Source organism: Rousettus aegyptiacus, unplaced genomic scaffold, assembly GCF_014176215.1.
Source record: "Rousettus aegyptiacus isolate mRouAeg1 unplaced genomic scaffold, mRouAeg1.p scaffold_m13_p_5, whole genome shotgun sequence".
NCBI classification, from domain to species: Eukaryota; Metazoa; Chordata; class Mammalia; order Chiroptera; family Pteropodidae; genus Rousettus; species Rousettus aegyptiacus.
The window spans coordinates 35,148,787-35,166,893 of record NW_023416308.1 but is presented as its reverse complement, the minus strand read 5'-3'; the positions used below and the strand labels follow the sequence as shown (position 1 = coordinate 35,166,893).

General features: G+C 39.6%; 1 long non-coding RNA gene across 2 annotated transcripts; it reads right to left on the bottom strand.

Annotated features, from left to right (window-relative positions):
* Positions 1-9,372: 9,372 nt before the first annotated feature.
* Positions 9,373-18,091, bottom strand: LOC118602908. Of its 2 annotated transcripts, none has more exons than XR_004950975.1 (3): positions 17,883-18,091; positions 11,708-11,826; positions 9,373-9,428 (listed from the first exon to the last, which is right to left on the bottom strand). It is a non-coding gene; the product is annotated as an uncharacterized LOC118602908 (long non-coding RNA). The 2 variants fall into 2 exon arrangements; XR_004950974.1 differs by having other exon boundaries at positions 9,378-9,425.
* Between the last annotated feature and the right edge of the window lie 16 nt (positions 18,092-18,107).

The window sequence follows — 18,107 nt, the reverse complement described above, 5'->3', positions numbered from 1 at the left end:
ATTTAACTTTGAGTTCTCTTGCCTCCTCCCAACATTATTTCTATCCTCATAGAAAGTTCTATTGGACAGAGCTGGGCTAGACCATGAACAGGAACCATGGTTGTTTGAACTACTGCCCTAATAAACTGGAGATGTTAAGTAGCAGCTGAGCCCCCTAAAAGAACACCTCTCAGTCCTACTCCACAGCGAGGGTCAGCTCATCTGCAGCTCCAGCAATCCTCTGAATATACTAACATTTCAGAGCCCAGACTATAGTGTCATGAGGCTCAGAGAGGGACAAGTTTCTCCTTACCACTAGTCTAAGGCCCACCACCCCCATTCTTTATTTCCTGCCTCAACGCATCTGACAGTGGAAGTCTACTTCCTGCAGAGGAACACAAACACATCTCTATCCACAAGGGTGTGATGTGCTTCTAACCCTAACAAGCCACTCACATACTCATGACACACACCAACTCAGTACATTGAAAAATGTCCGTCTTAGCCAGCTATGTGGGACATCAGTAGGCCTGCAGGACATCTATAGTCCATCCAGTTCCCCCTTACTTTCTATTACCTCTTGTCCTCATTAGTCCCTTTGTCTTGAGCCTCAGCTCCTGTAAACACCTACCGTGCCAACAAGAGTGTTCTGCACAAGTAACTCTAAACTCAGAGCAAAGAAATGCCTTTCTCCCCACTGCTTTCTTAAAAGCAAGAAAGTGAGAAAATAATTTCCATTCCACCAGATTTAGCGTTTCTCTCAGCTCACTGGTGAATATTTGCTTCACATTTGGGAAACTAAAAGCCTTTTGTAGCAATTTTCCAAAAGCAAAGAATCAGTCAGCCCCAAGGAGAACTGAAGTCTTTCCCTTTCTAGAAACTGAAAACTGCTTGCAACTTTTAAGTGATTTTTCTTGCTTTTCTTTATCAAGTTGTCAAAAATCATAAGATCCAACTTAGGCTCCCCAAAGCTGGCTTGAAAACCATGGATGGGACCAGTGGGGGCCATAGCAACTAGATGTTCTGTAGAAGGCACTGGACTTTTAGAGAAGGAACCTGGTATGACGAGAAGCTCTATTTATCAGCTTCATCAAAACAAACTAGATTTACCACTCTCTCTTGTTGAAAATCCTAAAAAGATTAAATCAGCCAGGAGTGATAAGTGGAAATTATAATATACACATACTAAAAATTTAAGAGCTACAAATTACTATGGATGGTTCCTTTACTTACTGTGCTAAATTTTAGTGTTTGATGTTAGTGAAGATAAAAATTTATCAGGCATTTCATAGGTCACTCAGTCTTCCTAATCTTATTTTTTTATCAAGGGTCTTCAACTGCAAAACTTTCAACTACTTAAGCAACTTGATCTCAGAACTTGGGAAAGAAAACTGCCAAACCAGGAGAAATATAAAAGAATAGAACTCCCAAAAAGACAGACGCAATGAAGGTGGAGAGAGAGGAAACTCAGGGGAATAAAAGAAACAGAATTAGTAAGATACAGCCCCCCTAGATGTAGGGAATATGGTGAGATAATTTTTTTCTTCGTTTTCTTTTTTTTATTGTTATTATGGTGGCATTGGTTAACCAAAAAAAAAGTAAGTTTTAGTGTACAATTCAACAGTAAGGCATATATATATACATTGTATTGTGTGTTCACCACAAATAGTTAGATTGCTTTCTGTCACCACATATTTGACCCCTTCTACCACATCTACCTCCCCTTCTCCCCTCACCCCTCCTCCCTTACCCTCTGGTAACCACTAGTCTACTCTCCATGTCCATGACTCTCTGCTTATCTGTCCTGTTCATTTGTTGCTTTTAGGGTTATATCCCACCTATAAGTGATATCATGTGGTTTTCAACTTTTGTGTCTGGCTTATTTCTCTTAGCATGATTATCTCAAAGTCCATCCAGAGTGGCACAAATGCCAGTATTTCATCGCTTCTTATGGCTGAGTAATATTCCACTGTATATATGTACCACAGCTTCTTTATCCAATCATCTGTTGTAGGATACTACGGTTGCTTCCATATCCTGGACACCATGAATAACGCTGCTATGAACATCGGTATGCAAATATCTTTTTGGATATGGGTTTCCAAGTCTTTGGGATAAATACCCAGTAGAGGGATTGCTGGATGATATGGTAGATCAATTCTTAGGGTTTTGAGGAAGCTGCATACTGTTTTTCTGAGTGGCTGTACCAATTTTCAGTCCCACCAGCAGTGTATGAGGGTTCCTTTTCCTCCGCATCCTCTCCAACACTTGATATTACTTGTCCTGTTGATAACAGGTATTCTAATAGGTGTGAGATGGTATCTCATTGTGGTTTTGATTTGCATTTCCCTAATAGCTAGCCATGTTGAGCATCTTCTCATATGTATGTTGGCCATTTGTATGTCTTCTAGGGAGAAGTGTATGAGTTCTTTGTATATTTTGGATATAAGGCCCTTATTGGCGGCATTGCTTGCAAATATATTTTCCCATTCGGATGGTCGTCTCTTTAGCTTATGACGGTTTCTTTTGCCGAGAAGCAGCTTTTTGGTTTGATGTAGTCCCATTCATTTACTTTTGCTTTTACTTCCCGTGCTTTGAGGTCAAATTCACGAAATCCTCTTTAAGTCCAAGGTCCATGAGGTTTGTTCCTATGTTTTCTTCTATGCACTTTATTGTTTCTGGTTGTTAATCCATTTTGAGTTAATTTTGGTGTGCGGTGGTAGACAACAGTCTAGTTTCATTCTCTTGCAGGTGGCTTTCCAGTTTTCCCAGCACCACTTATTGAAGAGGCTTTCCTCCACTGTATGTTTTTGGCTCCTGTGTTGGAAATTATTTGCCTATATAAACATGGGTTTACTTCTGGGCTCTCGATTCTGTTCCACTGGTTCGTGTGTCTTTTTTTCTGCCAATACCATGCCATTTTGATTATTGCCGCTTTGTAGTATAATTTGAAGTTGGGCAGAGTGATGCCTCCAGCCTCATTCTTTTCTCTCGGGATGTAATTAGAGTATAGGAATGCTATGGGTTTTTGAACATTGATTTTGTATCCAGGAAATTTACTGTATTTGCTTATTGTTTCTAGTAGTGTTCTTGTGGAGTCTCTAGGGTTTTCTAAATAGAGTCATGTCATCTGCAAATAGTGACCGTTTGTCTTCTTCATTTCCTATTTGGGTACTTTTTATATCTTTCTCTTGCCTGATCGCATTCACTAGGACTTCCGGTGTTATACTGAATAACAGTGGCGATAGTGGACAGCCTTGCCTTGTTCCTGATCTCAGAGGACACGTTTTTAGTTTTTCACCATGAAGTATAATGTTGGCTGAGGGTTTGTCGTACATGGCCTTTATTATGTTAAGGTACTGTCCTTCTGTACCAATTTTGTTAAATGTTTTGGTCATAAATGGATGCTGTGTCTTGTCAAAGGCTCTTTCTGCAGCTATCGATATGATCATATGATTCTTATTTTTTAACTTGTTTATGTGGTGTATCACATTAGTCAATTTGCATATGTTGAACCATCCCTGTGTCCTTGGGATGAAGCCCACTTGATCAAGGTGTATGATCTTTTTAATGTGTTGCTGTATTCGGTTCGCTAGAGTCTTATTTAGGATTTCTGTATCTGTGTTCATGAGAGAAATTGGTCTGTAGTTTTCTTTTTTGTGTGTTATCTTTACCAGGTTTTGGCATCAGGGTAATGTTGGCCTCATAAAATGAGTTGGGAAGTATTGCCTCCTCTTCGATTTTTTGCAAGAGTTGGAGGAGGATAGGTATTAAATCTTCTTTGAATGTTTGGTAGAATTCACTGGTGAAGCCATCTGGACCTGCACTTTTAGTTTTTGGTAGGTTTTTGATGATTGTTTCAATTTCCACACTGCTGGTTGGTCTATTTAGATTTTCCAGTTCTTCTTGATTCGGTCTAGGCAGGTTGTATCTTTCTAAGTACTGGTCCATTTCTTCTGAAGGGTTATTAAATTTGGTGTCCCATACTTTTTCATGGTATTCTTGTATGGTCCTTTGTATTTCTTCAGTGTCTGTCATAATTTTTCCTCTTTCAGCCCTCATTTTGTTTATTTGTGTCCTTTCTCTCTCTCTCTCTCTCTCTTTTTTTTTTTGGTGAGTCTAGCTAGGGGTTTGTCAATTGTATTAAACTTCTCAAAGAACCAGCTCTTTGTTGCCTTTATTTTTCCTATTTTTTTATTTGTTTGTTTTCAATTTCAGTTAATTCTCCTCTAATTTTGATTATTTCTTTCCTTCTGCTGATTTTAGGCTTCATTTGTTCTTTCTTTACAAGTTTTTTAAGATGAAGCATCAGATTGTTTATTTGGGCTTGCTCCTATTTTTTGAGATAGGCCTCTTACAACCGCTTTTGCCATGTCCCCAATTTTTGATACATTGTACTATTATTATCATTCATTTCTATGTATCTTTTGATCTCTCTTTTTATTTCTTCTCTTACCCAGTCACTCTTCAGTAGCATGTTGATTAACCTCCATGCATTTGTGGTTCCTACCATTTTCTTTTTACAGTTGATCTCCAGCTTCAAAGCATTACGATCAGAGAATATGGTTGGTATGATTTCAACCTTCTTACATTTGTTGAGCCTATCTCTGTGTCCTAGTATATAGTTGATTCTTGAGAATGTTCCACGTGCACTAGAGAAGAATGTATAGGCAGCTTTTTTGGGATGAAAGGCTCTGTAAATGTCAATTATGTCCAGTTGGTCTAATGTGTCATTTAAGAATGTTATTTCCTTATTGATTTTCTTTTTGGATGATCTGTCCATATTCGACAGTAGGGTATTTAGGTCCCATACTATAATAGTGTTTCAGTCTGTTTCTCCCTTTAGTTCGGTTAGTAATTGCTTTATGTCTTTCGGAGCTCCCTGATTGGGAGCATAGATATTAACAAGTATCATGTCTTCCCCTTATCATTATGAAGTGTCCCTCAGTACTTTTCTTTACATTTTTTATTTCAAAATCTATTTCATCTGATATTAGTACCACTACTCCCACTTTTCTCTGAATGCCATTTGCTTGAAACATCATTTTCCACCCTTTCACTTTGAGTCTATATTTGTCTTTGGAACTGAGATGCGTCTCCTGGAGGCAGCATATGGTTGGGTTTTTTAATCCAATCTGCAACTTTGTGCCTTTTTATTGGTGAATTCAATCCATTTACATTTAGAGTGATTATTGAAATATAAGGTTTCCTATAGCCATTTTATCTTTTGCTTTCTGGTAGTTCGGTGTTTCCATTGCTTCCTTATCCTTGTGTTCCTGTTTTTTTGAGTTTTTTGTTTTTTTGGTTGGGTTTTGTGGATTTTCCCTCTAGTCCTTCTTGTTCTGTTATATACTTTGGTTCTGCATCTTTGGCATATGGTAGCTATTAATAATATGTAGAGGATAATTATATAGATATATAGATATAGGTATAGATATAGGTATAGATATATAGATGATATAGATATAGATATCAATTTTCATCTTTGTGTGCCTTATCTCCATTCCACTTTGTGGTTTTGGATGTTTGAATCCCCCCCTTTTCAGTCATTGCTGTGTCAATTTGTCCCCATGTATGCTGAATGTTCATTACTATCTTGTAATAGCAAATCTTTTCTTATTGTGTAAGGTCATAATACCCTGTTCTTAATAAAGGTTGCACTCCTCGGCTTCTATCTGCCTGCTAGTCGCCTTACTCATAGTTATGTATTTTTTTAATCATTTCTTTTAAGTGAGCTGACCCCTTTCAGTATTTCCTGTAATGCAGGCCTTGTAGTGAGAATTCCCTCAATCTTTGTATGCCAGGAAAGGCCTTTATTTCTCCTTCATATCTAAAGGAGAGTTTTACTGTATACACTCTTCTTGCTGGTAGTTCTTTTCATTTAATAGTTTGACTATTTGATTCCACTCCTTTCTAGCTTGTAAGGTTTGTGCTGAGAAATAATAATCTAATGGGTGTTTCTTTCTAGGTTACCAACTTCTTTGCCCTGGCTGCCCTGAAAATGCTTTGTCTTTGATTTTTGATAATTTTAATATAATGTGTCTTGGAGAAGGCCTTTTGGGTTGAGATAAATGAGTGTTCCATTGGCTTCTTGAATTCCAAGCTATAGTTCATTCCTTAGATTTGGGAAATTCTCATCAACTGTTTGTCTGAAAATGCTTTTTTCTCTGCTCTTTTTTCTCCTCCCCTTCAAGAAAACCTATTATTCTTATGATCCCTTTCCTGATGGTATCAGCTAGTTCTTGTATTTCTCTTTCATTATTTTTGATTCTTCGGTTTCTCTCTTCTTCCTTCTGATTTACTTCTGGATTTGTCTTCAATATCACTGATTCTTTCCTCCATTTCATCGACCATATTTCCCAAGCTTACGATTTCATTCTTCATCTCTTTTAGTGTGGTCTTCATCTCCAAAAGTTCTATTTGGTTCTTTTTTAGGGTTTCAATCTCCTTGCTAAAAAACTCATTCTGCTGATCTAGTTGTTTTTTCAGTTCCTGGAATTGTTGATGTAAATTGTTTTGGATCTCTCTTAGTTCTTTCAGAAGTACCATCCTGAATTCTCTGTCACTTAAGTCACATATTTCTATGTCTTTAAGCTTATTTTCTGGAGCTTCTTCTTTTTTATTCTGATCTGCCTTGTCACCTTGGTTGTTCATGATGTTTAATGGACTATTTCTCCGTCTGGGCATTAATGGAAATGTATTCTGCTTTCCCCCACCCCCACTGTAAGAAGTTGTACTATATAAAGTTCTCCCTTAGAAAGTCCTGTTTCTAAAAAGGCGGGTTTTTTTTTTTGGTTTCCAGTTGGTGGCGTCTAAGCCTCTTGGATCCCTGCTTTATATAAAACCTTAATAATGCCTTTTTTATCATAAATATTCAGTCACGCTCACTACCCTCAGTCTCAGTCCCTGTCAGCGTTGACAGTTCCAGTAACATTTGCTCAGATTCCCCTGGGTCTCCGTGGTGTTTGGTCTTGGAGGATATTGGGGGAGGGGCCCTCTAGGTTGGAGGATGGGGGTTGCAGCTCAGCTTTTACAACCATGACTAGTAATAATCAGCTATTGCTTCTCTTCCATCCCTACTTCTCTGCTTTCTGCCCTGATTCCTAGGCACTGCTGCTGCTCTGCATGGAGCTCACAGCTCCCAGGTAGGGCTATTCAGGAAACTCGCCACACTTTCTCCCTTATCCCTCCTCCTACAGGGAGCTCCAGCAGCTTCAAGAGGCAGCTCATTTCTCCCTGTCTGCCACCTGACTCCCATGGTTCTGGCCTGTGGTAGCTCTTATTTGCAGATCCCTTGCTCAATTGTGCTGGTGTGCATTTGGGTATTTTTTTGTTGAGTTTTACATGTTCAGCTTATTGTTATTTCAAGGGGAGAGATCTGGGGACATCTCTCTGCCATGTTTCTGATGTCACTCGATATTTCAAAATATAATTTTTGTTTGCTTCCCTTTCCTCCCATAGCCCCACATTAACAGCCAAATTTCTTTGTTTATGCCTCAGTGAGAGCATGTGATAGCAAAAACCAGGGGAAAATGGGAAGCTTCTTCTGTCTTTTGAATTTCAATTGCCTAGGCCCTTAATAAAACACAAAGAACTAGCACCCTGGACAAAGAAGTGGAGAAAATATCGTGGGTAAAGCCAGGTTTGCAATTGGCATTACACCAGCACATAAGAGCCAGAGGGAAAGCAATAAGAGCACAGATGTTTGTGGGTTTTGTCTTCAAGGATCTGAGTATAGAGAGATAGCAAAACTTTCAAGTAGGTTTTCAATATTGATAGCAGTGGGGCCCCACTCCTATATATGGGTAGAGCCTCTGGAAAGAGACAAGGCCTCCAAAAGAGAAAATGACTACAAAGTGTACCCTATTTTGGAGGCAGCTAGAACTTTGGACAGTAGCACACTTTCTCATGCTATTCTCAGGCCCAAAAGCAGCAGAATGAGCTTACATGTCCAAGAGTGACCTAGAGATAGCAAAGAGATACCAAACCTAAAGAGATCATGCAACAATAAACCAGGTAATAGATATTTCAGTGGATACTTGGGTGGCCATTTAATAACAAGGGCCACTTCCTCCAGTGCTTTGGCAAATACATGTGACACCCTTGCAGAATTTAGGTAATCCCTGGGGAAAGGAGGGGCAATACCATCAAATGACTGAAACTAGGTGTCCAGGACTCAGTAGAATTGGGGCTGGCTGCAAACACAAATAGGGGTATATTACACAAAAACAAGGTTATGTTTCTTGTATACCTAAGCTTATAGACTAAGATAAAAATTTCCATTCCCATATAAGCAAAAGTTAATAAAGTTCAAATCAGTATTATTAGAAATGTTAAAGAAACTTCCTTTTTTTAGGGGTTATTTATTATTATTATTATTATTATTATATTTTACATTAGTTTCAAATATACAGTACATGGTTAGACATTTATATAATTTATTAAGTGATCCCCCCAATTCCTCTAGCACCCATCTGACACCATACATAGTTATCACAGTGTTATAGACTACATTCTCTATGCTGTACTCTACATCCCATGACTATTTTGTAACTGCTAATTTGTACTTTTTCATTCTTTCACCTTTTTCACCCAGCTCCCTAATCCCCCTGTCCTCTGGCAAACACCAGTTCGTTCTCTGTATCTGTGAGTCTCTTTCATTTAGCTTGTTCATTTCCCTTGTTCCTTGGGTACTGACATAAGTGAAATCATATGGTATTTATCTTTCTGTGTCTGACTTATCTCGTTCAGCATTATACCGACTAGGTCCACCCACGTCATTGCAAATGGTAAGATTTCATTTTTTTATGGCTGAGTAATATTCCATTGTATATATGTACCATAACTTCTTTATCCAATCGTCGTCCATCGATGGGCACTTAGGTTGCTTCCATCTCTTGGCTACTGTGAATAACGCTGCAGTGAATCCAGGGGTGCATACATCTTTACAAATTAGTTTTTTGGATTTCTTTGAATAAATACCCAGAAGTAGAACTGCTGAGTCATAAGGTATTTCTACTTTTAATTTTCTGAGGAACCTCCATATTGTTTTCCATAGTGGCTGTGCCAATTGGCAATCCCACCAAGAGTGTACGAGGGTTCACTTTTCTCCATGTTCTCGCCAACACTTGTTGTTTTTTTTTATTTATTTATGATAGCCAATCTGACAGGTTCGAGGTGATATCTCATTGTGGTTTTAATTTGCATTTCTTGGATGATGAGTGATGTTGAGCATGTTTTCATATGTCTATTGGCCATCTGCACTTCCTCTTTGGAGAAATACCTATTCAGGTCTTTTATCCATTTTTTAACTGGATTTCGTTGTTGTCGTCGTTGAGTTGTATGAGTTCACTGTAAATTTTACCCCTTGTCAGATGTATCATAGGCAAATATCTCCTCCTGTTCAGTAGGTTGTCTTTTCATCATTTTGTTGATGGTTTCCTTTGCTGCTGAGCAAAAAAAAAAAAATTAGTTTGATGTAGTCCCATTTGATTATTCTTTCCCTTGCTTGAGTGATATATCCAAAAGAATATTACTAAGAGCAATATCAGAGGGTTTACTGTCTATATTTTCTTCTAGAAGTTTTGTTTCGGGTCTTACATTTAAGTCTGTAAACCATTTTGAGTTTATTATTGTATGTAGTTGTTGCCATTTTATTACTCATATTTATAATTTTTTCTTCTTAAAGAAGTCTTTTTAAACTTTAACACACCATTAAAAAAAAACTAGAAAAAGAACAGCAAACAAAATCCAAGTGAATAGAAGGAAGGAAACGATAAAGATCAGAGTAGAAATAAATGAAATAGAGTCCAGAAAAACAATACGAAAGATCAATGAAACCAAGAGCTGGTTCTTTGAAAAGATAAATAAAATGGATAAACCTTTTACCAAACGCATCAAGAGAAAAAGAGAGGAGACCCAAAAACATAAAATCAGAAATGTAAGAGATGTGACAAAAGACAGTATCCATATATGAGTTTAAAAAAAAAAAACTCTCAGCAAAGTGGGGATAGAAGGAACATATCTCAACATAATAAAGGCCATATATGACAAAACCACAGCTAATGTCATATGCAATGGTGAAAAGCTCAAGGCTTAACTTTAAGATCAGGAACAAGACAAGAGTGTCCATTTTCACCACTTTTACTCAACTTAGTTTTGGAAGTTGGAGCCACAACAATCAGACAAGAAAAAGAAATAAAAGTCATCCTAATGGAAAGGAAGAAGTAAAACTGTCATGATGATGGCATGATATTATATATAGAGAACCCTGAAGATGCCACAAAACAACTGTTAGAATTGTGTGTTGTTGCAGATTCAGGGTTCTGAGGTAAGGGGTACAAGACTCGGGCAGTTGGAAGAAAATGCTGAGAGCTGTAGGCAACTGTAACATAGCTCTTTATTCCAGCAAGGGCACAGCCCACCTCTAAAGTTGGCAGTGTTATCCAGCAAAGGCATAGCTCTCCCTTGCGTGGTGGCAGCACCTTTTATATACCAATTAAACAATAGTGGCACACTGCCAAGTTAGAAGACCATGCATGCATACTGGGCACATGGTTATATAAAGAGAAAAGTGCTGAGTTTTCTTCTGATGGGAAGTTAGCTATGGGTATGCGAGGGAGCTGACTACAGTTATCTTTCTTTCTCCATACATTCCACCCCTTCAGGGTTCCTCCCATACACCTATTAGAGGCTTGGCACATGATCGCTGCAGGAGGGCAGAACTCTCTACACATATACCACAACAACAATACAGTGAACAACAACATGCCACTAGGAGGCAGGCTTCACATTCTAGGAGAGCTCAGACCCAGAACCAAGTAAAAGTCAGGCCTGCCCATGCAGCCGCACAGTGCCATGCAAACAACAACCTGGCAGTCATGTCTACTGCCGTAAGGGTATATGATGCCCCTCGAGCTTTTGGAAGTGGTCCTATATAATCTATCTGCCACATGGCCAATGGGCCCCTTCCCTTCGTTACTTGTGCATGCTCCTGCTTCATGCAGCAAGGATGCAGCATATCCCAGCTGCATACTGGACACTTGGCACAAGCATCTGTGATATCTCTCCACTCCAGGGGCAGTTTCCATTGTTGCTTCACTGTCCACATAGTTTTGGCACCAACGTGCCACAATCATCTGTGGAGCTAGTATACCACGTCAGTGGCAGGAGTCTTTTCTAGTCACTGCACACATGAGAGAGCATCTGCCTCGTCATTTCCTGGAGTTACCAAGGGGACATGACCCATAACATATAAACAGTTACATCCTTTTCCTGTCCTATTCCCCATAGATCTTGCCACATGGCTTGTCCCCACAAAGTTCTATGGCCCACTAGCCAGTTTCGCCATTTCCACGTAGGCAACCATAACATTAGGCCTTTAAAACACTGCCCAACTGTCAGCTCATTGGCTGCTTTGGCCCATACCTATATCATACCAAATATGGTCAGTAGCTGGTATGGTCAGTAGCTGGTCACATACCTATAGCTATCCACTTGGCTCCCTGACCCCTACTGAACTCATCTGCATTCCACATATCAGTGGGTATGGGTGGCTTCCCTTCTTGATCAGGCCATACAACAGCCATACTAGTTGTGTTAGGTGGGGCACAAACAACACTCTCCAGTACCCCAAAAGACCCACATAACTACAACTCTTTTACTGTAGTGGGTTGTGAATATGCTTGTATCTTATCAATTATAGCATCAGGGATAACTTTCATCTTACCCAACCAGACAACAACCAAGAATTTGACAGATAAGCCAGGTCCCTGAAACTTGGTTGCATTTACACCCAGCCACATGTTTTCAGATGCTCCAACAGCACTGGCACCGCTCGTTTTAAATCTGTAAGAGAAGCAGAGGTTAACACAATATCATCAATATAATAAAACATACCACCGTTGCCAGTCTGGTCCAGACCAACCCATGGCAAATTGGTGGGCTATGTAAGTAGCCTTGGGGTAATACCATAAAAATCCATTGTCTTCCCACGTGAAGGCAATTTGGTCTTGACTTTCGGGAGCCAAATCTTTCGGATATATCTCTTCGAGCAAGGGAAAGAATAATCAAATGGGACTACATCAAACTAATTTTTTTTTTTTTTTGCTCAGCAGCAAAGGAAACCATCAACAAAATGATGAAAAGACAACCTACTGAACAGGAGGAGATATTTGCCTATGATACATCTGACAAGGGGTAAAATTTACAGTGAACTCATACAACTCAACGACGACAACAACGAAATCCAGTTAAAAAATGGATAAAAGACCTGAATAGGTATTTCTCCAAAGAGGAAGTGCAGATGGCCAATAGACATATGAAAACATGCTCAACATCACTCATCATCCAAGAAATGCAAATTAAAACCACAATGAGATATCACCTCGAACCTGTCAGATTGGCTATCATAAATAAATAAAAAAAAACAACAAGTGTTGGCGAGAACATGGAGAAAAGTGAACCCTCGTACACTCTTGGTGGGATTGCCAATTGGCACAGCCACTATGGAAAACAATATGGAGGTTCCTCAGAAAATTAAAAGTAGAAATACCTTATGACTCAGCAGTTCTACTTCTGGGTATTTATTCAAAGAAATCCAAAAAACTAATTTGTAAAGATGTATGCACCCCTGGATTCACTGCAGCGTTATTCACAGTAGCCAAGAGATGGAAGCAACCTAAGTGCCCATCGATGGACGACGATTGGATAAAGAAGTTATGGTACATATATACAATGGAATATTACTCAGCCATAAAAAAATGAAATCTTACCATTTGCAATGACGTGGGTGGACCTAGTCGGTATAATGCTGAACGAGATAAGTCAGACACAGAAAGATAAATACCATATGATTTCACTTATGTCAGTACCCAAGGAACAAGGGAAATGAACAAGCTAAATGAAAGAGACTCACAGATACAGAGAACGAACTGGTGTTTGCCAGAGGACAGGGGGATTAGGGAGCTGGGTGAAAAAGGTGAAAGAATGAAAAAGTACAAATTAGCAGTTACAAAATAGTCATGGGATGTAGAGTACAGCATAGAGAATGTAGTCTATAACACTGTGATAACTATGTATGGTGTCAGATGGGTGCTAGAGGAATTGGGGGGATCACTTAATAAATTATATAAATGTCTAATCACTATGTTGTACACCTGAAACTAATATCAAATGTCAACCATAACTGAAAAGTAAAATAATACTTTAAATAAAATATGATACCTTCATAAGAATTAAGGGAGGGGAGAAATTGGAAACTAGCAAATTTTTTGGCTAGGAAATTAGATAGATGATGGTGCCATTCATAGGTGTGTGGAATAAGGGGGGCAAACTGAGTGGAAAATGTTGACTTTAAGGTTTGGAAATGCTGAGGTTGAGATGCTGATGGGACATCTAAGGGCATGTCAGGAGGCAGCTGAATAATTATGACTGACGCTCAAAAGTAAGTTCTACCTGAAAATACAGATTTTGGCATCATCAGCCTATATACATAGTAGCTGATAGATAAGTAGGTAATCAGTGTTGTTACATACTCAGTATATGCTGGACGCTGCCGTAAATATTTCATGCAGATTAAGCAATTTAATCTTCAAATAACTCTATGAGGCAGGTACTACTATTAACCCCATTTTTTTTAACATATAAAGAAACATTTAAATGTTTCGGTTTTCACAGTTAGTAACCAGAGGAACCAGAAGATATCTCAGAAATCTATAACTGCACATATAGTAGTCCCCTCCTTATCCACTGGAGATATATTCCAGGACCCCAAGTGGATGCCTGAAAATACAGATAGTACCAAACTCTTTATTTATTATGTTTTTTCCTATACATATATACTTATGATAGTATAATTTATAAATCGGACACAGTAAGAGACAAAAAACTAATAAAATAGAACACTTATAATGATATACTGTCACAAAAGTTATGTGAATGGTTTGGGGACATTATTAAGTAAAACGAAGGTTCTTGAACACAAGCACTTCGATACTACAAGTGTCAATCTGATAACTGAGATAGCTACTAAATGACTAACAGGCATGTAGCATATACAACGTAGATATACTGGACAAAGGAATGACTCATTTCCTGGGCTGAATAAAGTGGGATGATATGAGATTTCATCATGCTACTAAAAACAGTGAGCAATTTAAAACTTAAAAATTGTTTATTTCTGGTATTTTCCACTTAATATTTTCAGACCACAGTTCACCGCGGGTAACTCAAATCACAGAAAGTGAAATGCATACAAGAGGGACTACTACATAACAACCACCACGCTATAAGCAACACTTTAAAAAAAGAGAGAATAAAGGAACACTAGAGCAAAAAGAGAATGAGAAGGAGCTGTCAGAGGAAAACCAGAAAAGCATTGTATCATGAAATCTAAAGGAGGAGAGAACTTTAAAGAAGTGATTGTAGGTATTGAGCTTGCAGGAGGTTAAGTAACTGATTATAGCTATTAAAAAAAAAAAGGCCCACTGGAGTTAGCAAGTAGGAGATCATAGTGACTGAGAGATTTCCTGATGCCTGAGAGGTAGAGGCATGAGGATGCTGCACAATGGAGAAGTGGGGAAACATAGTGTACACAACTTTTCCAAGAGAACTGTGAAGAAGAGAGAGCTAGAACTGAAGCTAAAGATTTTCATTTTTTAAAGGGGAAGAATTTGGAGACTATTATATGTCAAAAGAAAAGTCAGTAGAAAACAAAAATTTTAAAGCCACAGGACTCTGAACCTGTGACATTGACTGTGAATGTGATGAGAATGAATCCTGAACAGAGACATTTTCAATCCATGATTTCTAACCTCAGATGGTCCTTGATGCTACCTAGCAACCCTACTATATTTCCACAGTCCATTCACTCTCCCATTCACTAGTGGTTCTCAAAGGGCTGACTCCAGACCAGAAGCTGCAACATCACCTGGAAACTGGTTAAAATGCAAGTTCTCAGGCCCACCCAAGACCTCCAGACTCAGAAACTCTGGATGGGCCTTCACAGATTTTCTAGGTGATTCTGATACATTTGAGAACCACTGCCCTAGATGATTAGTTTATAACTCCTCCTCTCTCTCTAAATTTCCAAACTTCCTCCTTCATCCTTGATTCAGTCCCAGCTGACCTTTCTGCCTAATCCAATGAGAGAAAAAAGGCCACCAGGAAAAATTCTCCGCCAGTTTCTACCACATTCATTCACCTCTCTGCACCTGTGCCCAAATATTGTACCTTCTCTCTTCTTCCTTTAGGTGAACTCTTTGTGCCCCTAACCAAGCCAGGCCCTCACTCTGTACTGGATCCCATCCCTTCTCACCTCATCAAGGACATTGCTTCAGCTACTCTTCTCTCTCTCTATCATCATCCTCACCCTCACTAGGTCTTTCTCAGCAGCATACAAACATATAGGTATTTTTGCCATTTAAAAAATATTTTTGGGGTGGCTTCATAGTGTAGTAGTTATCACGTCTGCTTTACACGCAGAAGGTCCTGTGTTCCCACCCCATGTGGAGCCATGGACCATACCCCAGTGTGCCAGGCCCTGGGTGCGCCAAGCCCCCCAAGTGCTCCAGGGGAGCCAGTCCCTGGGGGAACCAAGCCCAAGTGTGTGAGAGGAGATGCCCCACTTTCAGAGATCCAGTTCTTAAGGGGAAACAGCAACATCTGTAAGTCAGGGGTTGAAGGGGGGGGGATTAAAGAGGGGGAAAAATAATAATAAATAAAAATAAAAATAAAAAATATTCTTGACCTCACTTCTCCTTTTAGCTCCCACCCAATACCTCTCCTTCCTTTACCACAAAACTCCTTCAAAATTCTCTATACAGTACTGTATCCATCTCTCTCTTCTCATTCTTTCTTGAACCCACCCACAATCAAACTTTCACCCTACCACCACCAAAACCAATCTTGTCAAAGTCACCAACAACCTTCTAAATCAATTATCAGACTTGTCTTATTTAACACAATTGATCTTTATTTCCTCTTTGGTAAGTTTCCTTCTCTTAGTTTCCAGCATACGACCATCACCTGGATTTGTTTTTCCTCTACTTTGCTGGCCATTCCTCAGTCTCTTTGATAGTTTCTACTCATTTCTAAAATCAATTAATATTGGAAAGCTCGAGGATTCAGTCCTTATACATCTCTTCTATTTATATTTGCTCCCTTGATGATCTCTTCTGATCTCATGGCTTTAAATAACATCCATATGCTGATGACTCAATTTTATATCTTCAACCCAGACCTTGCCAAACTTGTATGGCTAATTGCCTTCTTGACATCTTGATGTGTCTGATAGACTTCTCAAACTTAATATGTATTAAACCAAGCTCCCGACCTCCCACCACCCCAAAACTTACTCTTTCCACAGCCTACACCTTCTCAATGTTCAGGCCAAAAACTCCCCGCTTTCTCTCACAGCAGACCCTGTAGGCTTTACATTCAAAATATACCCAGAATACAACCACTTCTCACCACACTAACCCAAGCCATCATCATCAATCAACAGATGATTGCAATGACCTCCTAAATGGTCTCCTGCTTCTAGTTTGGCTCTCTTCAGATCTGTTCTCCATTCAGCAGCTAAAAAATTCCATTAAAAAAAGACACAGTCAGATCCATGTCCATCCTTTGCTCAAAACCTTCCAGAATAAAAGCCAAAGTCATCATATTGGCCTTAGAACCAGCCCTACAAGGTGAAGCCCCTCCCTTATCTCTCCCTAACCTCATCTCCCTCTCTCTCTCTCTCTCTCTCTCTCTCTCTCTCTCTCTCTCTCTCTCTCTCTCTCTCTCTCTTTTTACTCCGGCCACCCTGACCTTCTGGTTCTTCCTCAAAAGTGGTAAATATGCTCCCACTTCAGAACTATTGCATTTACTGTTCCCTCCACCTAGAACATTCTTCCCTGAGATATTCAAATGGCTCACTCCTTCACCTCCTTCAGGTCATTCAAATGTCATTTTCTCATTGAGGCCACCTCTGACCATACCTTACACACTCCATATCCCACTCCCTGCTTTATTTGCCTCCATAGGTATCACTACCACCTAAAATACTATATATTTCACTTACTTGATTATTTTTCTTCTGCTTCTACGAGAATGTAAGCTACCTGAAGAATTTTGCCTGTTTTATTCAATGCTGTATCCCCAATACCTAGAAGAGCACCTGGCTCCTTCAACAGCCATCTGTAGAATGTGATCCAATGAGGGCCCTAAGGAAACAAAGGGTTGAGATCCAGAAGAGATTGCTCCTGAACAAGAAGAGATACACCTCTTCTAATCTTGAGCAAAGTTAAGAATGGATTCAGGTATGTTTGTAGGCAGAAATATAAGTATTTCTCTCCTGATTGCCCCTAGTTTCTCTAGGAAATAGAAGACAGTGAGGGACTTCGGGAGAGTGGTAACGGAAAGAAACACCAGCTGTGACGAATGGGAGAGGGAGCTAAGGAATCCAGAGCACTCCCACAGATAGAGTAGGCAGCTGGGCCTTAAGGGGACAGGGGCCTGGCATACTGGCTCTATTTTTCTAGGACTGATGGTCCAGGTGAAATTGAAAACCTAGATTTGCCTTGACACCAATCTACCTGGCTGTGTGGTTTTCTTAACCACCTGGGGAGAGGATAGAAAGGTTATAAATAAAGAATGAGAGCGGCAAAAATTCAAGTTCTGTCTCATTTTTTTCTTGAAAGACCAAAGAGAATCCCTTCTACTGACTCTATGCTTCTGTTCATTCCCAATCGCTGGTATCATGTTAGTAAAATGAGTAGTGTCTTTAAGAGTAGAGAAAAAGAAGAGGCTAAAGAACAGGCGCTCTCCCAGACCCTCCCTAAAAACTGAAAGTTGATATATATGCCCCGTCCCTCGAATTCTGGGTCTTCTCCCCATGATTCCCTCCTCTTTCCCAATACCTTCCGTCTGCCCCCTGGTGTCACATTCCTGTCTACTTCTCGTTGTGTTCCTCCCTTTCCAAACTCGCGTGGTTTTCGTCCACATGGTTCTGTATACGAGTCTCCAGGGAGACCCAAGGAGAGCCGGGCTCTAATGACGCCACAATGGTAACAAGCCAATAGCTGTGATGCGTCTCAGTGACGCGAGACGCGAGGTGTGGCTTTGCCTGCCCGGGAAGCCCACTA